Source organism: Erpetoichthys calabaricus, chromosome 12, assembly GCF_900747795.2.
Source record: "Erpetoichthys calabaricus chromosome 12, fErpCal1.3, whole genome shotgun sequence".
Lineage (NCBI taxonomy): Eukaryota > Metazoa > Chordata > Cladistia > Polypteriformes > Polypteridae > Erpetoichthys > Erpetoichthys calabaricus.
In genome coordinates, this window is record NC_041405.2 from 83,498,194 (window position 1) to 83,526,175 (window position 27,982).

At 39.2% G+C, this 27,982-nt stretch overlaps 1 protein-coding gene and 1 long non-coding RNA gene across 2 annotated transcripts in view; both read right to left on the reverse strand.

The window, feature by feature from the left end:
* gpc3 (glypican 3) overlaps positions 1 to 27,982 on the reverse strand; it is a 719,214-nt gene that overhangs the window by 293,691 nt on the left and 397,541 nt on the right. The gene's annotated exons all lie outside the window — the stretch shown is intronic.
* LOC127529893 (uncharacterized) lies at positions 13,646 to 14,340 on the reverse strand. The gene is made up of 2 exons (XR_007936497.1): positions 14,074 to 14,340; positions 13,646 to 14,016 (listed from the first exon to the last, which is right to left on the reverse strand). It is a non-coding gene; the product is annotated as an uncharacterized LOC127529893 (long non-coding RNA).

Below are 27,982 nucleotides of genomic sequence, written 5' to 3' on the forward strand. Positions count from 1 at the left end.
ACCTTTTAACAAAATACTACTTGAGCAAGTAAATCCCGAATTTAAATTCCTCCCTAAAAGCCAAGATGAAAAGAAGGCAAACGAGGCCAATGTATCAATTCTCAAATTGATATGGCATATGAGACAGATGTGTCAAAGTGAAATTAAATGAACAAAACGACTGTAGAGTTTGAATGCACTGCTAAAGGCTGACTTAATAGAAATAAGCATCTTTTAATTGGGTATACATTAAAACTTGTGTTAAAACTCTGCAAATACTACCCTCAATTGTTCATCACCATCATCGACTTTATAATTATACTTTAAATAAGTGTTTTTCAACTGGTGCAAAATGAAAGCTACCTAGGTATGCCATATAAGACCGCTTGTATGGGCGGGCAAAGGGACAAAGCAGCTGGGAAAATACAAAGTGCTCACTAAGTGCTGTTTCCATGAACACCACCAACTTCCAAGCTGCTTTTCTTTCTTTTTGCCGATGTCTCCAATAGTCCCACCCCTTCGAACACTTTAGCAAATGTATTGATTTAATGCTTAATGCTTGTGGTGTACCTTGGGATTTTTTCGGGTTACGAAAAGTGTGCCACCACAGAAGAATGGTTGGAAAACACTGCTCTACCTACACCTTTGCCCCTGAGGTTGGGAGCATGTGCCGATAGTACATTGCCGCGCCCACCACACCCTGAACCACCTGGATTGGGACCCTAGGTCAGCAGGTGATACCTCAGCACCACACTGAAACAGTTTGAGGATTTTTTATGGTGGCTGAAGTGCTAGTCCTGCAACCAAACCCAAATTTTCCCTATAAGTTGGAGGATCTGCTTGCAGGGCTGGATGAAGAATAACGTCATACCCAGGACGAAGCAATTGCAGGTTATGGGCCTTGCCCAGTGGCCCAAATGGAGTAGAGTCACTTCTGGCATTCCTGGGATTCGAACCAACAATGTTCTGATTGCTGGCGCAGATCCTTAGCATCAGAGCCATACTAAAAAAATACCTCTGTAGCTGCTATCTCACTTAAAAACTGACACTATGCATTACTTGGATGGTTATGTTGTCTTCTTTGCATAAATTAGCAAAGATATCACACCTAGAATTATGGGTAGGGATAATCATTACACTTCTGTTTCACAGAGGTTTGTCATTATATTAGGGCAGTCAGCACTGTGAGCTACCTGGCAGTCTGGCAAGTTACATACAGAGGTACTAGAGACTTATTTTGATTTTAGTGCCAATCGAACAAAATGTACTTTGCATGTATGTGGTATGACACTGATTTGATCTTCTTACAGAAACATAACATGACAAAAAAAGAGCGTAACTTTCATGTTCGCTACTTTTCTTTAGTATTGCTCCAGGACCCCCCTTCTCCCACACCCCTGCACCTATGTAGGTATGTATAAATCAAGGAAATGAATACTAGTTCCACGTACTGACATGTGGCAAGGCATTGTAAAGTACGTAATTAGAAACTTTGAAATAAAATTTTATTTCTCAAAATCTATAAAGGTAGTACATAAATATGGTACTAGAAGTGTATGTAATTCTTTAGGTTCACACTAAACTTTTTTGCATTACTGTTTCATATATACATAAAAAAAATACTTGAAAATGCCACACTAAACAAAGCACTACCTGACATGATCGCCTCGTTGATGGCCCTGGATACAGCAATATTTTTTAACACGTTAAACGGGCCACATTAATCGCAAATATCCACCCATCCATCCATCTATTATCCAACCTGCTATATCCTAACATAGGGTCACGGGGGTCTGCTGGAGCCAAACCCAGACAATACAGGGCGCAAGGCAGGAAACAAACCCCGGGCAGGGCGCCAACCCACCACATATCGTAAATATTAACACGTTAACTTTCTAATGCCTATTTTAAATATTTGATGCAACTATTCTTGTTTATTATGTACTTCTACCTCATGAAATAATTACCTTTCTTATGAATACCCCAAACTAGGGCAGCTTATGCTAAAACCATACTCTTTGCCTAATCTATCCATTTCATTATTGTTATAGGGGCATGATGCTCAGATTAATGTAAGAAAACATGTGAGCAGAACACAGGAGTAGCTGACTGGACCAAAGCATGTGATCATAGCATTGCTTATAAGAAAAAACAGGACTGTGATTGGGCATCATCACCAACATCCATCCTGGCCACAAATATCTGGGCCAGCTCCATTCCACAGCCTGCAGTGAAACACACTTGGAATGACTGGAAAGATGTTTGGGTGTTAGCACTAGCAGTGCACGTTGGAAAATCATCCAAGACTGCATCCTTGTAACCATGAAATTTTGCTTCATTGTAGTACCTAAGATGGAAAAGGGTATTACGTGTAAAAGACATTTTTCATATACCCAAACGTTCGTAAAGCAGTTGTTTATAATTTGGGAGAAGTCTATACTGGGTCCTATTGATTGACATGTTATGTAAGTAACAAACAAAAAACAGTGAAATAATTTAAAAAAATAAATAAAACATACAGTATGTTGACAACAAAGAGACCTAATATTGATAAATACAATCATCAAATGTCATAAAGGAACAAAAAATAATTTTTAGGAAGAAATAAAACGTATTCCATGTCAAAAGGAACATCAGGGTTAATTAAACCAAATGATGGTTAAACTAAAACAAAAAAAAATCATAAATAAAATAATAAGCCATAACAATAATACAGTGTTTAAAGAAAAAAAGAAACCAAACAAGAACAAAGGAAAGGACTAAAGAGAAAAGCTGAAGTAAATTTAACAGTAAAAAAGTCACAAAAATATTTATTGTTAGTAGAATGCAAGTCCACAAAAATGATAAAAAAATATGAATGCTTCAGTCAAAATCAGAGAAAACAGAATAAAAAACATCTTAAGAGAAAAAGCACTGAATTACTAAACTAAATGCCAAAATGGTGAGCACTTCGGAACAATCACAAACATCTTTAAAAAAAATAGGAAGCTTGAATTAAAAGAGGCAGAGATAACTAATGCCAGAATGAAGATCTGTGGTGAGCAAGAGTCTTTGATATTTCTTTCAGGTGACTGCAGCCAAAATGACTGCATCATCTGAGTGTATGGATTGTATTCTAAGTCTCACCCTCAAGTTGCCAAATTAAATACAGGTAAAATTCCGTTACAACGAATATCTTTACAACGAAATTTTCATTACAACAAAGTATTTTTATGGTCCAGACAGCTTCCCCATATGACACGAGTCTACAGAAATCATGTTGCTACGAAGTACATTTAGCAGATACTTTCATTACAACGAAGTGCCCAAAAGACCTTGAAATGCCTGAATGAATCATCTACAGAGCAGTTAGTTCTGTGGCCGCAGCTCAGTTGTGCACAACAATCCCCAAACAGAAACACTGTAATTTTTTTTTTCTTTCGTCGAACTTTCCTCGTACTGTTTTTTTGCTGTTTTTGTTTTCGGTGGTTTTCAGTGATACCTTTTGCTTATTGTCATTAACATTTGAAAAACATCCATTGGAATTTAACTCATTGTCACTCTCCTATAGAAACGGCAGACACAAAAAAAACGATAGTTCATATTGGAGAAAAAAAAACTTTACATTTTTGAAGCTCTCAATTGCGGTAAAAAGAAAAAAGACATTGCCAGTGAATTCAGAATCAACACTGTCAACTTTCTTGAAAGACCGAGCAAAAAAAGAAGAAAAATCTTGGGTTGCAAATGTATGCGAACTGCTGCATTTGAAGACGTCGAAAAAGCCGTTTTTATGTGGTTCAGTGATTCTCGTTAAAGAATCATTCCTAATAATGCAGCACTCATTCAAGAAAATATGAGGTTTCTAAACTCTCTTGGGACCTTCCCCAACTGGACAACATGCCAAAGAGCGTCCCGAAGTGCGATCACCACATCTGTGAAAGACTGTTTATCCATTGCCGGGGCAACAGCAGGCTCATAGCTCTGCTGCGGTTCTTCACCGAAGCAAACAGAAAAGATCTTGATGGGTGATGCAAGGAACAGTATTACTTGGCCACTAACCTAGTCACAACCCTGCCTAACTGCTGTGTCTGTGTGTAGGAGAGTGGCAGATCACACTACAATAAATAACCCTGCTGTTCCTGTTTCAAGCTAAATAAAGCTGGTTTTGCTAAAGTACTGAGACTCAGCCTTATGTTTTGGGGTGCAAGACAGGGACTTACAGTGTGCCCACAGTCTTTTAGGATTTTCTTCTGTGGCACTTCACTGCAGTGCTGTGAGCCTGCTGTTGCCCTGCCCCGGCAATGGACAAACAATATTCCACAGACATGGCAATCGCGCTTCGAGATGCACTTCAGCGTGTCATTCCCATTGGGTGGGGGGGATCCCAAAAAAGTTCAGAAACCTCACAATATGAAGAAGAAGAAAAGGATGATTCGGCTTCTGATTGATAACTGTGCTGCCCACAACATGCTTCCGTATTTAGATAATGTTTGCGTTGAATTCCTCCCACCCAATTGCACAGCAGTGCTTCAACCATTGGATTTGGGCATCATTCGCACCCTGAAAGTGTATTATCACAAGGAAATGCTGAGAAAAATTCTCATCAGCATAAATTGTAGACAGGAGGAGATTAAAATTAAAGCAAAAGAAGCTATTGAAATGACTGCAAACGCCTGGACGCAAGTTAAAGAAAGCACTATAGTGACAAATACAGAATCTCATTACAACTAATTTTCATTACAATTAAATATTTTTTAGGTCCCTGGCAGTTTGTTGTAATGGAATTTTACCTGTAGACAATAATTAACAAATGAAAGAAAAGAATGCCAACTACAGAGACCAGTGCATGGAGGTGGTTACCTACTACCAAGGAATGAGTTAAATTGTTCAGTTATTAATGTTCTAACTGTCATCTGCCCTTCTTTTTTTCCAGTCCATCACAGATCATACTCAAGAACATGCAGACTGCACGCAAGCGTTATGAACTACGAGTTTCAAAATATACAAGTCCTGAAAGCACTTACAAAAATGCCCACTAGAGTAGGAAATCCACCAAATACCCAAACTAGACACAAAAGGGCCTCGTAGAGTTTTTATAAAATAAAATATTCATACTTCACAAAAAATGTTTTCCAATCACAATGAAGCTCCATGGAGCACAAAGGCAAAATGGAACTGCTATTAGAAAAAGTCCCAATGCAGATGCTCATAGCAAGGCCAAAACAAAGAGCAGAAAGTTGAAAATCCAGAAATCCAATAAATCACTGAAACCCAATAAACACAAGTAAACTCACCGACTCCCTAGTGCATTCACAATGAACCTGCAGGAACTACTGAAGGCCCTCCAGATTTACAGGGCAGAGAGCAGTTCCTGGCGATGATTGGCAGCTGACTCCACCTCTTGGTGCACCACCCACAAAACACATGGAACATAACGCAGGCTTAGAAACAGATAATTAAATTTGTAAAGAATACTGCAAACCTTAAGCAAAAGAAATCTCTTTATATATAAAAGAAAATCCTGGAATGGAAAGCAAATGCAAGGCTATGATATGTGATAATCTCGAAAGACATATTAAAGACCCGCGAGACCAAGGAGACTTGCCACGGTGCGTCTCGCGGGGACTGTAAACATGAGACTTGGTGCCAAGAGATTGTCCCAAGGCCGTAGCAAAAAGGACAGCGGCTGTACAGGCTTTAAAAAGATCGAAGGGCAGCGCAACAGCAGCTACCCCAACTGAACGCCAGCAGCGTTATACATTTTGCAAGAAAGAATTCAACCACGCCTGTGGCCAGAAATAAAAGCCAGGTATTGCTTTTACAACATCACGCGAGACCAGGCAGTGAGCCATCATTTGAAACAAGTCAACAGACCTCTAAGCTAGCAGTTGTTGGATTGCTTTTGGCAGGCAAGCATCATGTGCTCCGAGCTCTTAAAACAACGACATGCGACAGGCAGAAGAGGCAGCTAGCAAGCAGCAAATAGACAGCAAATGATCCAAAGGCATATCCTTAGCGTACGTTCAGCCGCAACACCCTTAACAACATGAGCAGTATTATACGTCTGAGAAGAAAGAGATGTAACCTCGCGCTGGGCAGGAAATAAAGAAACAAGTATTGTTTTTACAAAAGTTTTTAAAGTAAAAGTGAAAATAATGCATATTTAACAATTCACAAGAAAATAACAATCTCTTTAAATTGTAGGTTGCCTGCCTAAGGTAAAGTCATCCGTGATGAATGGGGACGTGTGAATGAGGGGTCCTTTCATCAGATTAGTGCTATTTCAGATGTGGAATGGCAAAATGGGGGAGGCAGCTTGATGAATGAGGTCTCCAGGACTTAAAACAAATCCAAATCATATTATGTGATATCATCTAATGTGAAATTCTACTCCGTACTTCTAGAATTTTTATTTTTATACTGTATTGAGGATTTGTTCTGCTCTGTGTATTGTATTATATTGTATTGACCCCCTTCTTTTGACACCCACTGCACGCCCAACCTACCTGGAAAGGGGTCTCTCTTTGAACTGCCTTTCCCTAGGTTTCTTCCAATTTTTCCCTACAAGGGTTTTTTTTGGGAGTTTTTTCTGGTCTTCTTAGAGGGTCAAGGCTGGGGGGCTGTCAAGAGGCAGGGGCTGTTAAAGCACATCGCGGCACTTCTTGTGTGATTTTGGGCTATACAAAAAATAAATTGTATTGTATATCCGGTAAACCAAACACAGGGGTTGGCGAGCGAAGCGAGCAGGGGGCAGAGCCCCCTAAGTAGTAAAAATAAATAAATAAATAAAGCAAACACGCACAACACCCTGGCTAAGATATGACAACAGGGAGTGATTCAGGATTGAAGCCGTGTGGCAGAACCTCTCATTAATGCACCTTCATGTTGCTCATTTCTTGAAACATAAAGGAGATAAACCCCAAAGCAGAAGGAATACACTAATAACACAACTCTGCTGCCTCCCCCACCAACTAATCAAACTCTGACCTCTTTCCTGTCCACTAAAGTTCAAAATATTCTTTATCTGAGCCAAAGACACTTTCTAACATGCCCTACGTGCCAATGCACAGTCCCGTCCATCACAAGAGATTTAGGAATTTCAAGACCACCTAAAAACCCTATAGCACTTTAAACGAAAATGACTGCAGCATGACTCAGACTTGCTCCACTTTTTATAGATGGGTAGACTTGTGTGGGTCATGCAGATATCCATCAGGGTCCAAGTCTTTGTTGCAGTAAAAACACAGCAAACATTAACCCTCCTGGATATTTTTAGAGGGTTGTTGTAAATATACAGTGCTCACATACACATTGACATGTGCGTCTCAGCTTTAATAATCTTACCAGTATGGGGAAAGACACAAAGTGTCAATTAGAATTCATTTATTGCATCCGCAATTATTGTGGCTATTGATGACTCACATAAAACCCTGCCTTCTGACACTATTTATGAAGGCCACACTTGATAAATTTCCTTGCCCACAGACTTTAATAAGCTAATTTCCAGAGTTACCGTCCACAGAGAACAACCACAGTAATTACTGCCGGTGCTGCTGCATCTTATTAGAGGTGTGCTGAGTCCCCTTGTTTTGTTTTTTTTCACAGTTGGAGCTGTACAAAAATCTATCCTTTTTTTTTGGTCAAACGCTGACAGGTGAGGCTGCACTACAAGAACCTATTCTACAGATTCATGACTTGCTGACCGAAGAATGAAATGCACTCTTCCTCTCTGAATCTTCCCAAGCTGAACCTCATTGCAAAAAGCCATTATCAGGGGTCTTCAGATGGCTCTGCAAATTGCTGACCTGTAAGGTTTTCCTTTACATTGAAATAATAACATTAAACATTTTGAATCTGCATAAAGAAATAATCCTGACTCTGTAATGGCTGCTACTTCCTCTGCTTGAACAGGATGGACAGCCTGCAGCCCACCAATTAAACCAAGCTTATTTCAGATTACTGTACTTATTTTGTTAAATTAGACAGAGTAAATGAAATGCACAGCAATCAGAGTGGACTGGCTTTATGGAAGTTAGTTTGCTATTTGTTTTCTGCACTTGCTCCTTTCAGATTTAGATCTACAGTGTGCCAGAGCATCATTAGACACAAGGCAGATGTCACCCCTGGGGAAGTGAGGTTGAAAGAGACAGAGAGAATAAGGGCAAGTCCAAGTGGGTAACAAGATAATCTTCCAGTTCCAGTAGTGGTCGGAAACCCCACTATGCTCACTTCAGGGATGGAGCTCCATTAGAGCACCTGGATAAGCTGGCTGCTTATTGACACAATGTTCTGTGTTTGGATGTAAAATAGTGAGGTGTAGGACCCTAAGTAACTTCTTGCCAATGACAGCCTTCTGTAGAATTCTTCTGTTTAAAAAATTTAAGCAATTTAAATATCATGGTTACAATGCTCTCGTATGGTCATTTGGGACAACATGAACCAAACTTTGCATGATGTCAACCACAAGTGTGGTGAGTCTCTTACAAGGCTCAGTTTCAAGGCACATCAGGGAAGGTGCAAGGTTTATGACAATTGCTAACTCTGTCTCAGATTCATAGACAAAAACAACTGAGGAAGACAATTGACTCCAACTACACCCCTTTCTTATAAGCACTTGACAGCAGAAGAAGTGGGCGTCCATTTGTCCGCCAGCACACCCAAACTGGGTGCAATTCTTTATTTCTTATTTTACTGTCTAACCAGCACAACAATTACATGGAGTATTTTCAATTGTTTTCTTGTCTTTGTTTTAAAATATAACACCTGATGTAACATTGATACCAATTTCTCAAGTTTCTCTGACTAAGAGTTCTGCCTTTGAATTATGAGTGTATTTTTACCATGAGCATGAATCTCACAATTCTGTTGGCTTTTTCTAATATTCATCTTGCTCATCCTGAACCCTGAAGGTCTGATCATCAGTAGAATCCTTGCTGGTAGCACATGCTTTCTTGGAAGTCTAACAAGTGGTACCCCCCACAACTGTTTTAACATATTCTCTCATCTTTCTCTTTTAAGAAAGTGAGAACAATCACCACCCCAGATGAACTCATGTTATCTTCTATATACATTCAAGAGTCATATCGAGCAAAGCGACCTAACAGTGCCCAATGCTATTAGGGCTTCTTCTTCACACCTGCAGCTCCATCCACCTCAGTGACCTTCTGTCTATGCTTACTCTAAAGTGGGAATGTCTGCCAAGTTTAGGATTTCCTTAAAAGTTCTCCCCCAAACTCTCAGTATCTCAGTATGTAAATATCTCTCCACAATTACCGAACATAGGCTGGGTATCCAAGGGCTTGTCACAATTTCAGTGAGAACGTCTCCTCAGCTTTATCAAAATCCTCCTTTTACAAACACAATGTCCCTTTGGACAGTGCTGCAGCTGCTGTCTTCATGGTCTTCTGGTACCTCTCAGACAAAAGTGGAGGATATACTTCTAAACATCTGCCCTGCAGGTCACCTTCTCCACCTTAATGGCTTCCCTTACCACTGGTATTTACCAAGGTGGTCCTAGTGTTGCAAGCACCAATCACCTTTTTATCAACAGCACCTAAATCCACATTCTAAACCTCCCCTGAGATGCAGGGTCGGGCTGAATTCAGAGGTGTACAATAGGCAACCCCAGGACTTGACGGCCAGTAAGTTGGACTGCTTGGGTAATCCTAGCAGTGTTGATGGTCTCACATACTATGGGAGGAATTATCATGAGCTATTAATGAAATAATTACTTATTAAGGTTTAGCCTGAATGCAACAGTGAAAAATAAGAACTTACCCTAAATTCAAAACAGAAAAACAATGTATTTTAAAAAGTGCCTTTCTGCCAATTTCTTAATTGATTCTCACTCAGAACAATGCTGCATTGCTCTTGCTTTTGACCGTTTCATACAGCTGTCATCTTTTGGTATTCTTTTTAAAGTGAAACCTGCCACAATCTGCTTTTAGACAGAAGCAATTATCATTATTTTTCTTCTCTGTTATTTATTTATTTATTCATCTTCTTTGAAGACTGTTTTGCAGCGCTTTTTAATGAGTGTGCTGAACGATCTCAGGGCAGCTTGTTGAAGTTCAAGCAGCCTAGTTTGCTTAGCTGACAAGAACAAAAATTGAAGAACAGCTCATTGGGTGCAGACACAAAGAATAAAGCAGGTTTGATTTGCCCAAAAACACTTTTTTAATGACTTTGAAGAGGTGCTTCAAAGAGCTCATTTTCTGAAACTAAAGAGTGTGATTTACTGTTTATTCTATTAAAAGCTGACAGATACACGATCATATAAAAAGTACCCATATGGAAAAAGAAAACTACAACAATGTAACACTGATTTGTCTAATCATCCATCCATCTCCTGAAATCGTTTTACGAAGGACTGAGTCAGTCAGCTCAATTCAAGCACAGCAGTAATGAGTGCAGGGCAGGAACCAACCCTGGGTGGGATGGCAGTTAATCCATCCATCCATTATCCAACCCGCTATATCCTAACTACAGGGGTCTGCTGGAGCCAATCCCAGCCAACACAGGGCGCAAGGCAGGAAACAAACCCTGGGCAGGGCGCCAGCCCACCGCAGGGCATGCACACACACACCCACACACCAAGCACACACTAGGGACAATTTAGAATCGCCAATGCACCTCTTTGGACTGTGGAGCACCCGGAGGAAACCCACGTAGACACGGGAAGAACATGCAAACTCTGCTCAGGGAGGACCCGGAAAGCGAACCCGGGTCTCCTAACTGCGAGGCAGAAGCGCTACCCACTGCGCCACCGTGCCGCCCAGATGGCAGTTAACAGCTCGCCAAATTTAAACTAGATGAATAGTGCCTTTATAAAGTATTCATCTCCTTGGAAGTTTTCACATTTGATTGTTATGCAACATTGAATCAGTGTGGATATAATTTGACTTTTTTGACACTCACCCACATAAAAAGACTCATCAAAGTCAAAATGAAAACAAGTGCTCTAAATTAATTATAAACATAAAACACAAAATAATTTATCATGTACGTATTCAACTCCTTCAAGTTAGTATTTAGCAGATGCAAATTTGGCAGTCACGACAGCCTTCAGTCTGTATGTGCAGGTCTCCATCACTGCAAGAAGAAACCCAACGTGGAGAATTTTCTATTGCATTACCTATAACTGTTAAAGATAAGAGCATGATAATAAGGTCCAAATGACTCTTGTTGTCACCTTACCTTGTCTTTTGATTCTTTATGTTCCAAGGACATGACACAATCATCCATTGGTTTTATAAAAATGCAGATGGACACAAATAAATGACAAGTTCAGCTTTCACTTGAGAACATAATTCATCTCACAAAACTTGCTGACATGCGTGTAACATGCTGCACATACAATAACACAGCACAACTTCATCAAAACAGCACCAGGCATAAGGCACGGGCCAACTCTAAATGGGGCGTCAGGCCATTCCAGGGCCCACTCGCACCTACAAACTAGGAATCACCTATTAGCCTAATATACTCTATAGGTCTGTATTAAAACAAAAAGAAAAATGCAAAATCTGCAATACAGGGGTGCAAAAAAAACTTGCTAAGAAAACCATTATTCATAATAATAAATAAAAATAAAAAATTGAACCTACAAATATAAAATCACCAATTAGCTTAATATACTCCAGAGGTCTGTATTAAAAATTTTAAATTGCAACATTTCCAGTACAGGCATGCAAAAGAACTTGTTAAGAAAACCATTCTTCAATATAATAAATAGCAATGATGCTCACAAAATAAATGAATAGATTAATGAATACATAGATCTCCTTGGGATGACACTGAAATGTCAAGCCCCCCCACGTGCTGAAACATGAACTCGGCTCCCTGTGCGGGATGCTTTGTGCTAGTCCAGAATCAACTGCACTTGTGTAGCGGCTGACGTCTCCTCAGCAGCTATGCTTATGTTTCACTGTTGCATTCAGCGGCCTCCTGGTGCTCTGAAAGGCATAATACTTGAATTTTACTAAGCACTTATGTAAAACAAAGAAATATTTGGATCTTAACATTGCAGGAGGCACAATTTCTGGTACAAAATACTATCACCATTTTGTTTCTTTATTTAATATTTCTGTCTTATTATCATATCCTAAACTCTGCATCAGGATGAAACATTGTCAGACACATTTATCTCAGCAGCAATGGACACAAGGCAAGATCACACGATGGAGGGCACATCAATCCACCACAGAGTGTGGTGTCTGAGCACAGAACCCCAGAATGCAAATGTTTTATTTGTGATTGGTCTGAAAAAGTGGGATGGGAACTTTGTTATGTGAACAAGATGCTGGGTGCTGATGGCGGAGTCAAAATAAAAAGCTGTTGTTTGTTGTTACCTAAAAAGGTCTGCTGCTCATTATTTTGGCATAAAAGCCCTCACGAACCACCACCTTTTCAGTGAGTAACTAAAAGACAGAACACAGAGTATGCATTTTAATTACATGCATACTTCTAAACTAGTCCCAACTAAACACAACCTCAAGCAACTATGTAATGGAAAAACATGGCCTATGAAAAATGCAGAAAAATGAGTGGAAAACATCCTTTAAACAGCTTGTTGAATGTTTTGACTGGGACACTGTGCAGGGTTGGCTTTTTTTCTTGCACCTAACACTGCCTGCATACAAACTCTGGATCTCCACAGTCTCAAAGTAGGCTTAGCCAGGTTCAAGGGAAACTATTTGACTTGCTGTAACTTTCACGATTTTTTAAACATAACACAAGAGAAACATAGAATCAGCAAGATGCAGCCGGCTGCAGCCCACTTTAGAATGACAGTTGACCCTTCACCTCAGGAGCTATAGAGGGGTGTAATTAAGTTCCACTTTCAGGATGTACTGCTCACTGAGCCCAGATGCCCCTCGGCAATGCGGTCTCCATTCCTGGAAGTGGGAGGTTTGTTATAAAGTGACTTTTCCACCATTATGAGCCCCGAGGGAAAATTCAAATCTCATTAGCTGACTATCCAAATTCAGCAGAGGGAACAGGAAGGAGATGTAATAATTTTTGACAAAATGACTTTCCCTCTTACTCAGTCTTCTTCTCTTGCATGTAGATATACTGAAAATAAATGTTAATTGCGTTAACACCCACTGCCTGTTGAACTGCCTTACACCCTTAAAGACAATTCAACTACGTGAAGAAGGATGAGCACAGCTTAATATTAGCCATGTAGTTGTCCCCTGACTGACCTTAATAACAATGACACTCCTCACCACATAGTGCAGTACTTCATGTTAACATTGGAAATTTCACATCATGTGACACATCATGTGAGAAGTCATGGAATCAGGGAGAAGGCAGATATTAGGAACAGACAGACGTTGTTCTTCATGCACTCCAAAGGCCAAATTCACAGTTAAAATTTAGGGTAATAGCAATAATACTCAATAATGCTGTTAGGTTCCTCCCTTGGCTGGGGTTCAAATCCTTGTTTTCGATTCTATTGTTTGTATTAAATTTATTTCTGCTTATTTGCATTATTCTTGGTATTTGATTTTCTCCATATATTTACTAGGGGGCTTTGCCCCCTACTCACTTTGCTCGCCAACCCCCATGTTTGGTTTACCAGATACACACTTTTACGATTTTTTTTTTCTTTGAATTGTTACTATTTCATTAGTTTCACTTTTATTTCAGAACTTATGTAAAAACAATATTTGGAATCTTTCAGGTCCCAATATGCTGAATCTTTTAAATGAGGTCTGTGAGACATGTGTTTAATGAGTTTGTACCATAATTCAGGATAGGTTTCTCTGTTTGGAATTTCAGCACAGACAAAGCGATCTACATCATCAGCAGTTAATAATTTTTTTTGCAAAGTAACTAATAAATGCATGTGAGGTAAATCCCGTTTTTGAAATTCTGACTTAAACTTCAAAGCCTTACAATATTTACATACTTCTGACATATCACCTGTGTCCATATATTTGATCTCTATTTGCCTTTTAGTTATTTCTCTGAGTAATAATTTCTCTTTTTTTCAGCTAATGCGATCTTTACTTTCTATGTTTTGACACTATCGTTTTTTTCTGCTTTCATATTCTGTATCTTGCTCTGCATGTGTTTTGCTCCTACATTTTTTTTGAGGCTTTTGAATACCAGTTCTCATTATCTCTAACCTGCTCTGCATGTGTTTGGCCCCCTTTTTTAACCTCTTTATGATATTTTACTTTGTTTTCTACTCTGTCTTTTATTTCTGACCTCGCTTTGTCCTGCTTTTTTTCCAATGACACCTGGTCCATGGTGATTATTTTCCCTTTTTCGAGTAATAATTTCCGTTTGTTTGCGCTGCTGTGATCTTTACTTTCTTTTTTTTATACTTTCTAATTTTCCTACTTTCATATTCTTTAACTTTCTCCACATTTGTATTGCGCATACATTTTTTTTTGAGTCTTTCGAATTCCACTGCTATAATCTGCTCTGCATGTGTATAGCGCCAACGTTTGTGAACGTGTTTATGAAGTTGCGAAGTTTGTTTTCCACTCTTTGCCTTTTATTTCTGACCTCGATTTGTCCTGCTATTTTTTCAATCACACCTGGTTCTGATGATTAATTACCTTCTGTTTGTGCTAATGCGATCTTTACTATCTTTTTTTTTTGATACTGTAGCGACTGACGTAATAAAGTGTCGCAAAAGTTCTACTTGAACAATCGCAGACTTCACAACCCCAAACACAACTTTCTAGCACCCTCTCCGACCCCTCCTCCCCCGGGTCTCGCCCCCCCTTACCACATCAATCAATACCCCGCTATCAGTCTTCCATGCTGTACTCCTCCCTCCCTTAATCGGACCTAACAGTCACTTAAAACAAAAAAGGCTTCAACTTGGCTGGGACGCTTTCAAATTTTACTGCTTTCATATTCTGTACCTTTGTCTGCATGTGTATCGCGCCATCGTTTGTTTGAGCCTTTCAAATTCCACTGCTTTCATAATCTCTTATCTGCCTTATTTTCCTGTCCAACACTTTTGGGTCTCTTTTCTCCGCGCTGCTCTTTCATTTAGAACATATTGTCCTTATACGCTTTATATGTGCTGAGAGCACAAGATCTGTGTGTGCTACGTGCATTTACATGTCTGAGTGTTTTGCTGGCCGTGCTCTTATTTGATAAGAAGGGCGTGTCTTGCAAGAATCTCATGTTCCACGACCCCGCGAGACGTCCCAGGGACAATCTCTTGGCACCAAGTCTCATGTTTACGGTCCCCGCGAGACGCTCCGTGGCCAGTCTTTTTTGTCTCGCGGGTCTTTTAAATGTCTTCCAAGAAACTTCCAAGAAGATCACGTATCGTTGCCCTGCTTTTTCTCTCCAGGATTTTTTTTTATAATAGAGAGATATGTCTCAGTTACATTTCTTATGTTTTGTGGGGGTTTCCCCAAGATGTGTGGCCGCCTGCCCATCACCACAAGTGACTGTCCTAAGCCCTAGTAACCCTTGTGGTTCATTGATGCACTTGTGGTGGTGGTGAGTTAATGGATTTTTGACCTTATGATCTGTTTTTGACTTAATTTGCCTTTTCAGTCGTGCTTTGCTCTGTTCCTTTTGTACTCTTTGGAGCTTAATTGTTTAACAGAGTTTTTTTCTGAAAATATATTTTTTTATTTATAAAGACTCTAAGGTTTTGGACTGTGTTTCTCCCTCTAGTGTGCATTTTGAGTATTTTTGTGCTTGAAAACTCTTGAGTAGGCACTGTACATGCAATAATATGAAACCTATAAACCTTAAAAAGGCTGTCAAATTGACTTCATTTACTGTAAAATTCATTGCACGTCACCAGTTTTAGATATTGTACAAATGTGAAAGAACTTGATAGAAGTACAATATAACAAATATGCAGACATGTTCTGAATATTTTGGAACAAATGCTAACCTTTCACCCTGGCAACTGTTGACAGGAATAATTAAGTCCCACCTTAAGGAAGTATGGTGGACTTAGACCTGGCCATTCCTACTACATTCTGGGTTTGCTTTTCTTCACCATTGATAGGTCAACTGGCAGCTCTGACTTTCAACAGTTTCACTGAATGAGAGCACCCTAATGAATGTCAGCCCTGCCTTGTGCCCACTGCTCCTTGAACAGGCCATGGCTCTACACAACATGTGACAATGTATGCTTGGAAGGATTTCTTTTCTTGTGCTGGCTGCACCACAATTAGTACATCTGGCTGTAACCACAACTACATTGGGCATGCCTGATGAACAGCCTTGACGTTTCTGAATTTCTTAAGAGTATGTTATTCCAATAAAGGTGAACATGGCATTGTAACTACTGATTCATTCTGCCATTCTCAACAGGCCATCACACCCGCCACACACAACTTGATGACTTAATGTGAGCCGGAGAGCGGATGTGTGAATTGGCCTGACAAAGCTTTACAAACCGCAATCATCTTGAGGCAGGATCAGCCTTAGGAGGTAATTGATTTTTGGGAGGTGCTACAGGATGTCTGTCTAGCGTTTCATGAAGACGACATAAAATGTAGAATTGTGCTGTACAGAGCCACAGCAATTTCTCTTGGTTAATCTGTTCATGTGCTATTGTATGATGTACAGGCCTCTGCTCATTTCTGTGCTGTAGCTGTTAAAAATAGAACATCATAAATCATGTAGAATCTCTTTGATGAAGCACATAGCAGGAAGAAAAGTGAAAATACGCTTAAGGATGAGTGGAGAGAGACATGAAAGGACAGAGCACACCATATAAAACCATCAGGCCCAGCTAGAGACAGAGAGACTGAAGACAGAAGTGGAGCATCAGAGTATAATCATAGAAATAGATGCACTATCATGGAGAACACAATACTGTCTTAAAACAGAGAAAAAGTAAATACACATTAGAGAGGGGGAGGCATTGATGAGTGAAGGCACATGGAAGGCTAATGACATTTCCGGAACAGAAGATGTTTGTCTCATGTTTCTTTTTGTCATATATTAAGAGAGAGCCTGACAAGTACTGTGGCCTAGCGGCTCAACCTCTGAAGTTCAGCAAGTCACTTTGGCCCTATCTGTACCACTGCTACATTTTCATTTAAAAATGCAGACATTGGTCTCTGTTTTACCCTTTTGTCCACACTAAACCAACATTTTAAGCCAATGAAAATTAATACTTTTGAATATGCTCTGCAGACCTGATATTTTTGAAAGATAGACGAAAACAATTTCTGAAAACACAGACACTCTGTTTGGTTTGTGCTTAACACATGCTCATTACAACATCTCAGTCTCTGATCGGTCACCCTTCACGAAAAAGAATATACCAGTGTAGCAGGCATAGAAATGTTGCTTTCCGTGGTGCTTGCTGTGCTGCTTACCAGTATGCATCTGTGATAAATTCCATGGTCAGTGGTCTTAATATCCCTTCAAGGACTGCCAGCATTGAGTAATGCCAGGCATACACTGTGTGTTTTTTTTAGAAGTTGGGGTCAAGCGACGTGCTCAAACTGTATGAGCTCATTTGGTCTGATTGACACGCAACAACGTGGGTGCTCAGACTATCCATGTACATTCCATACTCACTGTGGATCGCTGCACAATGGATTTCAGGAAATTTTGTTGACAACATCAGAAAGACTGCTCATTCTTCAACAGCCAATGGTAAGATGGTATTAGGCATTGCAACCCCTCTCATACTGTACGTGAAATGATGGCCGATGAAGCAGAAATTCAGAAAACTAGTCATCCGCTGCAAATTGGTCTTAAAATTGGATCAAAATTGCAGTGCATGACCAGTGATCAGAGGTGGGTAGTAACAAGTTACATTTACTCCGTTACATTTACTTGAGTAACTTTTTAAAAAAATTGTACTTCTAAGAGTAGTTTTAATGCACCATACTTTTTACTTTTAGTTGAGTACATTTGTGAAGAAGAAACGCTACTCTTACGCTACTCTTACTCCGCTACATTGGGCAACACTCAAATCGTTACTTTTTTTCCATTAACCTGCGTGTTCTTTCTATTCTTTAGCTAAAACTCCCTAAACTGTTTCCCATTCATTCTCTATGGTAGTGCTACACCACTACCGATATGGTCTATTTTCTGCAACTTCCGTTTCTTGGGGCGCTGCCTGCGTGCTATAATAGATTTGTTGGGCGTTTTTCTTTTTTTTTTTCTTCTTAAGTAAATCATTAAGTTTAAAATGTCGATCGCGGTTATTTCTGTTGATTAATTCATGCTTTTATTGATTACAGCTAATACTGTTATCAAGTGGTTGCTATTTTTGCCTGTTGAATACAATCTATCTAGCGTCTTTCGCATCTATCTCCACTGTCACTGTCCGCTTGCCTGCGTGCAGCATGTGTTGATTGATATATGATTTAATGTATTTCTTTTTGACAATTCTCAGAGTTGTAAAATACATATACATTATATATAAAACGAAACTAATATATAGCTAATACTGTTATGTATCTGTCTAGTGCCTTCTCTGTCTGCCTATTATATAAGTGCCTTCCCTATCTATCCGTTTATCTAGTGCCTTTCACATGTGAATGTACTCTCACTGCCTTCTTGCCTTTCTGCAGCACCTATCATATAGTGCCTTTCACATCTATCTACAGTTAGGTCCATAAATATTTGGACAGAGACAACATTTTTCTAATTTTGGTTCTGTACATTACCACAATGAATTTTTAATGAAACAACTCAGATGCAGTTGAAGTGCAGACTTTCAGCTTTAATTCAGTGGGGTGAACAAAACGATTGCATAAAGATGTGAGGCAACTAAAGCGTTTTTTTAACACAATTCCTTCATTTCAGGGGCTCAAAAGTAATTGGACAATTGACTCAAAGGCTATTTCATGGGCAGGTGTGAGCAAGTCCGTCGTTATGTCATTACCAATTAAGCAGATTAAAAGGCCTTGAGTTGATTTGAGGTGTGGTGCTTGCATGTGGAAGATTTTGCTGTGAACAGACAACATGCGGTCAAACGAGCTCTCCATGCAGGTGAAAGAAGCCATCCTTAAGCTGCGAAAACAGAAAAAAAAAAACATCCGAGAAATTGCTACAATATTACGAGTGGCAAAATCTACAGTTTGGCACATCCTGAGAAAGAAAGCAAGCACTGGTGAACTCAGCAACGCAAAAAGACCTGGATGTCCATGGAAGACAACAGTGGTGTATGATCGCAGAATCATTTCCATGGTGAAGAGAAACCCCTTCACAACAGCCAACCAAGTGAACAACACTCTCCAGGGAGTAGGCGTATCGATATCCAAGTCTACCATAAAGTGAAGACTGCATGAAAGTAAATACAGAGGGTGCACTGCAAGGTGCAAGCCACTCATAAGCCTCAAGAATAGAAAGGCTAGATTGGACTTTGCTAAAGAACATCTAAAAAAGCCAGCACAGTTCTGGAAAAACATTCTTTGGACAGATGAAACCAAGATCAACTTCTACCAGAATGATGGCAAGAAAAAAGTATGGAGAAGGCGTGGAACAGCTCATTATCCAAAGCATACCACATCATCTGTAAAACATGGTGGAGGCAGTGTGATGGCTTGGGCGTGCATGGCTGCCAGTGGCACTGGGACACTAGTGTTTATTGATGACGTGACACAGGACAGAAGCAGCCGAATGAATTCTGAGGTGTTCAGAGACCTACTGTCTGCTCAAATCCAGCTAAATGCAGTCAAATTGATTGGGTGGCGTTTCATGATACAGATGGACAATGACCCAAAACATACAGCCAAAGCAACCCAGGAGTTTATTAAAGCAAAGAAGTGGAAAATTCTTGAATGGCCACTTGTTAAAGACTAAACTTCGGACAGAAAGGCCCACAAACAAACAGCAACTGAAAGCCGCTGCAGTAAAGGCCTGGCAGAGCATTAAAAAGAAGGAAACCCAGCATCTGGTGATGTCCATGAGTTCAAGACTTCAGGCTATCGTTGCCAGCAAAGGGTTTTTCAACCAAGTATTAGAAATGAACATTTTATTTCCAGTTATTTAATTTGTCCAATTACTTTTGAGCCCCTGAAATGAAGGGATTGTGTTAAAAAAATGCTTTTAGTTGCCTCACATTTTTATGCAATCGTTTTGTTTACCCCACTGAATTAAAGCTGGGAGTCTGCACTTCAACTGCATCTGAGTTGTTTCATTAAAATTCATTGTGGTAATGTACAGAACCAAAATTAGAAAAAAGTTGTCTCTGTCCAAATATTTATGGACCTAACTATATCTATCTATCTATCTATCTATCTATCTATCTATCTATCTATCTATCTATCTATCTATCTATCTATCTATCTATCTATCTGTTTTTTTTCTCCTGACAGTTTTATATCTTCTATTATACAGTGCCTTCCCAGTTTATCTATCTAGTAACTTCTCTGTCTGTGCATTAATCAGTGATCTGTCTGACAGTGTATGTCGTACAGAACTTCAAAATAAGAACAGTTATAAGGACACTTGTTCATGTTAATTGCAGTCTCAATTTTTAATTTTTTTAAAAAGAGCATCCCACATCTATTATACATTGACTTTCCTATTTATCTGTCTATCTAGTGCCTTTCAGATCTATATGTACTCTAACGGCCTTCTTGCTTTCCTGCAGCATGTGTTGAATAATAAACAGACTGAATCATTTTTCATTTATTTTATTGACATAAATCTCAGATACACACACACACACACACACACACACACACATATATATATATATATATATATATATATATATATATATATATATATAATAAAACTAATATATTGCTAATGCTGAGATCTATCTGTCTAGTGTGTTCTCTGTCTGTTTTCTTATATAGTGCCTTTGCTGTCTGCCTATTATACAGTGAATTCCCTGTCTATCTGTCTTTGTAGTAATAATAGTATTATTACTTTTTGGTTTCCCTTTCTGCCTAGTATATAGTGCCTTTCCTATCTATCTGTCTTATATAATGCCTTTCATGTTTGTCTATTTATTTACCTATCTAGTGGCTTCTCTGCCTGTATATTATTTACTGTATACAGTAATCCCTCGCTATATCGCGCTTTGCCTTTCGCGGCTTCACTCTATCGCGGATTTTATATGTAAGCCTATTTAAATATATATCGCGGATTTTTTGCTGGTTCGCGGATTTCTGCAGACAATGGATCTTTTAATTTCTGGTACATGCTTCCTCAGTTGGTTTGCCCAGTTGATTTCATACAAGGGACGCTATTGGCAGATGGCTGAGAAGCTACCCAACTTACTTTTCTCTCTCTCTCTCTCTCTCTTGCGCTGACTTTCTCTGATCCTGACGTAGGGGGTGTGAGCAGGGGGGCTGTTCACACACCTAGACGATACGGACGCTCGTCTAAAAATGCTGAAAGATTATCTTCACGTTGCTATCTTCTGTGCAGCTGCTTCGTGAAGCGACATGCTGCACGGTGCTTTGCATACTTAAAAGCTCGAAGGGCACGTATTGATTTTTTGATTGTTTGTTTTTCTCTGTCTCTCTCCTCTCTCTCTCTCTCTCTCTCCCTGCTCCTGACAGAGGGGGTGTGAGCTGCCCGCCTTCAACAGCTTTGTGCCGTGGTGCTTTCGCATACTTAAAAGCCAAACAGCCCTATTGATTTGTTTGCTTTCCTCTCTCTCTCTGACAGTCTCTGCTCCTTACACGCACTCCTTTGAAGAGGAAGATATGTTTGCATTCTTTTAATTGTGAGACAGAACTGTCATCTCTGTCTTGTCATGGAGCACAGTTTAAACTTTTGAAAAAGAGACAAATGTTTGTTTGCAGTGTTTGAATAACGCTCCTGTCTCTCTACAACCTCCTGTGTTTCTGCGCAAATCTGTGACCCAAGCATGACAATATAAAAATAACCATATAAACATATGGTTTCTACTTCGCAGATTTTCTTATTTTGCGGGTGGCTCTGGAACGCAACCCCCGCGATAGAGGAGGGATTACTTTACTCTGTTTTTTCTGACAGTTTTGTATCTGTTATACAGTGCCTTCCATATCTACCTGTCTGTCCAGTGATTTTCACATCTACATGTACTCTCACTATCTGCTTGCCTTCCTAAAGTATCTGTTGGTTAATAAAAAGGCTGTACCATTTTTCATTTAGTAGTGCTTTCTCTGTCTGTCTTTTATACAGTGAACTCCCTGTCTAGCTATATAGTAATAACAGTAATTTTATTATTATATAGCAGCTTCCCTGTCTGCCTATCATATAGTGCCTTTCATTCTTATCTATCTATATATCTATCCCATTAGCTGTTTTTTATATATTTATTATACAGTGCCTTCCCTGTTTATTTATATATCTAGTGACTTATCTGTCTGTCTGTCTGCCTGCCTGTCTCTCTATTACACAGTACTCTGTCTGTCTGTGTGTTATGGATCTTAAAAATAACAGTTATAAAGACACTTGTTCATGTTAATTGCAGTCTCAATTGTTAAAAAATATTTTAAAAGGAGTGTCCCATATGAAAATATAAAAATCTCATTAACTGACAGTGCATACCAATTTATAAAGATTGAGACTTGTTGTATGTGCACAAGCTGCCTTGTTCTAATGTTATTTCTATCAGCTGTGCTATTTGGAGGGTAAGTGAATATGCAGTATTATACTGTCAGTGTACAGTATATCTTGTCACTGTAAGTAGTTTGCACTGTTCAAACATACATGTTACCTACTGTAGGTATTGGCTTCAAAAGCTTTGTTGTGAAAAACTGAGATTTGGAACTTTGTATTATTTGTGCATCTTTATTTTGTAAAGATGTTATTTATTTTTTCTCATTTTTTATTTTTATTATTTGGAAATAGCAGAATTTACACATTATTTTATATTTTTGTCTATCTTATTACAACATTTCTAAAAAATAAATAATTTATTATGTTCAAACAGTTACTCAGTACTTGAGTAGTCTTTTCACCAAGTACTTTTTTACTCTTACTTGAGTAGTTTGTTGGATGACTACTTTTTACTTCTACTTGAGTAATATTATTTTGAAGTAACGCTACTCTTACTTGAGTACAATTTTTGGCTACTCTACCCACCTCTGCCAGTGATATGCGTCATATGTGTTTTCGGTTGTTTAAGTGTGAATGAACACAGTTTTGTAAACAATGTGAAATAGTAGTGTGGACAGATATTGTTTTCACCTTAAAATGATTTATTAAAAGAAAAACATAAAAATGCAGACATAACCTTAGCCTGCTGATTCTCCAATTATAACCAACTGTACAGTAGATGTGTACCTGTAAAGTATCAAGGGATATAAATCACCACACCCGTGCACTATACAAAATATAGGGTGCTTGTTTGTTTTGAGTGTGACATCAAATGATCCCAAATGATGAAAGAGGTGGATACCCATCATCATCTGTCCTACAATAAGGGTTACTCTGTGGAAGAATAGTGCCCCTTTACTACTGCATTGTAAAAAGGGATCAAGATGTAGCACTGAGATTACAGAGAGCAGGTCCTCAAAAGCCCCACACCCTGATCAGGACCATTAAAAAGATGAGAAGGGAAGGGTGGAAAATAATATGAAAGGATGGAAGTATCCCAGGAGCCAATAAGGTGCTAAGAAGCTCATACAGTACACCAGTGGTCCCCAACCTTTTGACAGCAAGGACCACTTTATTAGATGCAAATTTTTCCACGGACCCGGTCGGGGGTTGGGGTGGGGGGTGGGGGGGAGTGTAAGTAGGGGGGCAGTTTTATACACAATTTACATAACATTTCTATTATTATTAAGTTATTAAGCAGTTCGCATACGTTTGCAACCTGAGATTTTTCTTCTTTTTTTGCAAATAACAAAGACATATGCTTTGCATTTGCCATTCCAACAGACTGCACATCACAAACATTAACACTGTTATCGTTTTTTTCGTGTCTGCCGTTTCTATAGGAGGGTGACAATGAGTTAAATTCCAATGGATGTTTTTCAAATGTTGACAAGCAATAAGCAAAAGGTATCACTGAAAACCACAGAAAACAAAAACAGCAAAAAAAAAAAAAAAACAGTACGAGGAAAGTTCGAAGAAAGAATTTTTTTTACATTGTTTCTGTTTGGGGATCATTGTGCAAACGTGCACAACTGAGCTGCGACCACAGATCTAACTGCTCTGTGGATGATTCATTCAAGCATTTCAAGGTCACTTCGTTGTAATGAAAGCATCTGCTGAATGTACTTCGTAGTAACGCGATTTCTATAGACTCATGTCATATGGGGAAACTGTTGGGACCGTAACAATACCTTGTTGTAATACTCTCTCACCTCGGTCTCTCTCCTCTCTCTGCGCCGCTGCAAAGCCCTGCCCGCCAAGCGTTCTGAAAAGTCTGAGTGAGTCTCCATTGCCGGCAGTTCTCTCGCGGCCCGGCTGTCGGACGGCTGCGGCCCGGTAGTGGGTCGCGGACCGGTGGTTGGGGACCCCTGCAGTACACAACACCATCAGGCACAGCTGTAATTTTTTTGAAGACATTACACCATTCAGCTCAGTCCCACTTACTTTTGTTATGGACTCTAAGAGGCAAGGAAGTGACACACCAGACTACCAGGAATCGAATTTCACAAAATGCTCAGAGTCTCTACAAGGGGATCTCTGTGTTTACTACTTTGCCTTCGAACAAGTTTCTTACAGGCCAATAATTGAATGCCTGGTTCAGGGTAACATGCTTATGACCAGCAGGTCATTGACTGAGAGACTCCACACAGTATATACCTAACAAAAAACTCAGAAATGGATGTGCTTTCCTATTGTGCAAAACACTGATACCAAAGTAGCAATTCTTTTACGTTTGTGTGGATGCCAATTATAAAAAATAAGAAATAAGTTCTTTATTTAGAAGATTACAATAAATTAGCCATGTGCTTGACTCATAAGCAGAGTTGGAGCACTTCTAGGAAAGTAATACATTACAAGTTACTTCTCTCAAATTGTTATGAGATTACTTTACTCATTACTTCCCAAAAGTAATCTCATTGCTACAGTAATTACTTTACTTTTACATTACTCTCTAAACCCATGTGAATATGTGCCATTTGGAAAGTGCAAGGATGACACTCTGTCTTTTCTGTATTTTAATAAGGAGATAACCAATAACAGTGAATGTGAAATTCAGCAGTTAAACAATTAAAGTGTGTGCTTTGCATTATTAGTGTGCCATTTCAAACACAAAAACCAGCAAGTAGAGACCTTTAATTCGCAAAAGAATTCTTAATTTTTAAAAAATAAATCTTAGTAATTAAAAATAAAAAAAAACTTACCCACTCAAACACTTGGAAATATGGAGTTGATATTGTTAATATTGTTATTGCTCATGTAGCAGCCAGCAGATGAGAGCACTTACTGATCAGACAGGCCCAGCTACCTGCAGTGTCTGTGGCGTAACACAGTTAAGATGCCCATGTCTTTGTGTTCTTTACAGTATCAAAGAAGCATTTTAAACTAGCCAATAATGTTTTGAAAATCACATTAACTTTCTTGTACACAGACAATTCTATTTTCATGAGAACATTAAACCAAAAAATCTAAAAGAATATTTGGATATGGAGCCAAATTTCATGATACAAGTTATTAATAATGTTTCCATTTGATTGCATAGCCAAGACTTTTTTGTTGCTGTAAATCAAATTTGTTATGAGCTCTATTACATCATAAGAAACAAAAATATTAATATAACTATCGAACATTTAATTATATAGTTTGTAGACAAACACTATGGTCCATCTTTCTTTAACTAGAATTAAATTCAATGTTAAACCTATTTTTGTAAAACTGAAAACCTGTTATCTTTCACAAACTATCTTGTAACAGTTGGCAGGGTGGTGCAGAAATAGCACTGCTGCCTCTCAGTAAGAAGACCCAGGTTCGAATCCCAGGTCCTCCCTATGTGAAGTTTGCATGTTGGTGTGGGTTTTCCTCTGGGTGCTCCCGTTTCCCCTTACTGCATGTTAGGTGAACTGGTGATGCTATATTGTTCTTAGTCTGTGTTTGGTGTGAGTGTGTATGTTCACGTTGAGATAGATTGGCACCCTGCCAAGGATTTGTTCCTGCATTATGCCCTAAGCTAACTGAAATAGGCAAAAGCTGGTCTGGTCTGGATTAAGCGGGTTAGAAAATTACATGACTATCATGTACTCTATATATATATTGTCACACACGTGCACATGGGAGGCAGCTAAAGGGCTTGAGTGACGGCAGTTCTGAGACATGCCGGGAGGTGGCAGAGTGCACTGACTCTTTTTCTCTCTTGCCTGCAGACCATTCCCGGGAGATTCCACCTGGCTCTCGTGACATCATTTCCAGGACCAAGCCAATGGAAGGAGACCTTACTGGCTCCGGCCCCTCTGATGTCACGTCCGGGCTCGAACCAATGGAGAACGAACACGACCCTGATCTTTATGACCTCACTTCCTGTCTTCCCCTTTAAAACCCTGCCCTTTTTCCTAATTCCTCAGTCTTGTCTTGGACTCAATTGTATGCACATCAGTGCTGTTTATTTCATAAAAACGACTTTGCAGCCAGGATACCAGATTATACGGGTGGCTGCCCCAAATCTTTATCTGAGTATGTCTCATTTGTGTGACAATATATAAAAGTCAATGTATGTGTGTGTGTTCCAACATCACTTCCGAATGGCTGGAGCGATTTTCATGAAACTTGGTACACATGTTTCTCATTGGTCAACTAAAAATACTGTAGGGTGAAATCAACCCTAACCCACCCCCTTTTGGGTAGGTTGGGGGTGATCTTGCGGTCTTGTATGCATGTTATCAGCCAGTTGACACTCGGAATGACCACCAGAGGGCGAACTGGAGGTGACTGCAGCATTCTTTATGTTTGAGCACCACGGGGAATTATCAGCAAAACTGAACAGATTTTATTGTTAAATAAATACTAATGCACTGGTTATGACATTTCACTGTTGCTTTTGAAATGAAATAGAGTTGGCCGGTTCTGAGCATCAACTGAATGATAACATACATACAAGACCGCAAGGCAAGCACATTAGTGAGTTTTCATTGTTTGTTAATTTATTTTTATTTTTAAAGTTGTGTTTTTTTTTATTATATTTTTCTCGAACAATTAAAAAAAAAACACTTTATCTTCCTCCTGGGTAACGCCGGGTATTTCCGCTAGTGTAAAATAAAACACATACAGAGTGTACAGCATCATAAAAGTCAGTGTACTCTATGCCTGCATGAAAATAATGTACATGTACAGTGCAAATCAGAGAAGGAGGATGCAGATTGGTAGCCAAGCTCACCTCCTCGAATGTAATTTAAAATGGAAGGCCTGCCGTTAATACATTTATAACATTGACATATTATTTGCTTAGAAACGTGTAACCCAAGTAGTGAAATTCTAGTAATTAGTTACATTATTGTTCTGTATTAAGTATTGCATTGTACAGTATTAATTACATTACTTTGTTACTGGGAAATTTAATTTGATCACAGTACTGAGTTACCCCCTACTCTGCTCACAAGCCCAGAGTCACTGATCCGAATCCAAGCCTGGATTTGCACATTCTCCCGGGTTCGTTTTTCCCTGGCTATTCCAGATTTCTTCCCATATTCCGAATATATAAATATAAAGTTAATAAGTGCTTCTAAGTGGGCATCTAGTGAATGAGTTTGGGTGGGAGTAATCATGCTCTGTGACGGATTGGTGTCTCATCTTTTGCACACAATGATGCCACCGTAGGCTCTGCCTCTTGACACGCTGAAATAGATTAAGTGATTTAATGTATAAGGTGTGATTAAAAATATTTTAACCTAACCCATTAAGAGAATTATCAGTAAAACTGAACAAATTATATTGTTGAATATATTACCCATAAATACCAATGCACTGGTTATAACATTCACAATACACTTCTTTGCCAGTCATATAAAATGTTTTGTCTTGTTTGTGCAAGCATACTGCTGTGGCTGATATAACACTTTCATCACTGGCATACGGCAAATGCAAAGAGATATGTTGTCAAGATGGGGAGCAGGTCATTTTCACATAGGGCCAGGATAGCAGCATAGGGTGAAGGTGGCATCTCTTCAAGGCTGTGGTTATGCAAAAA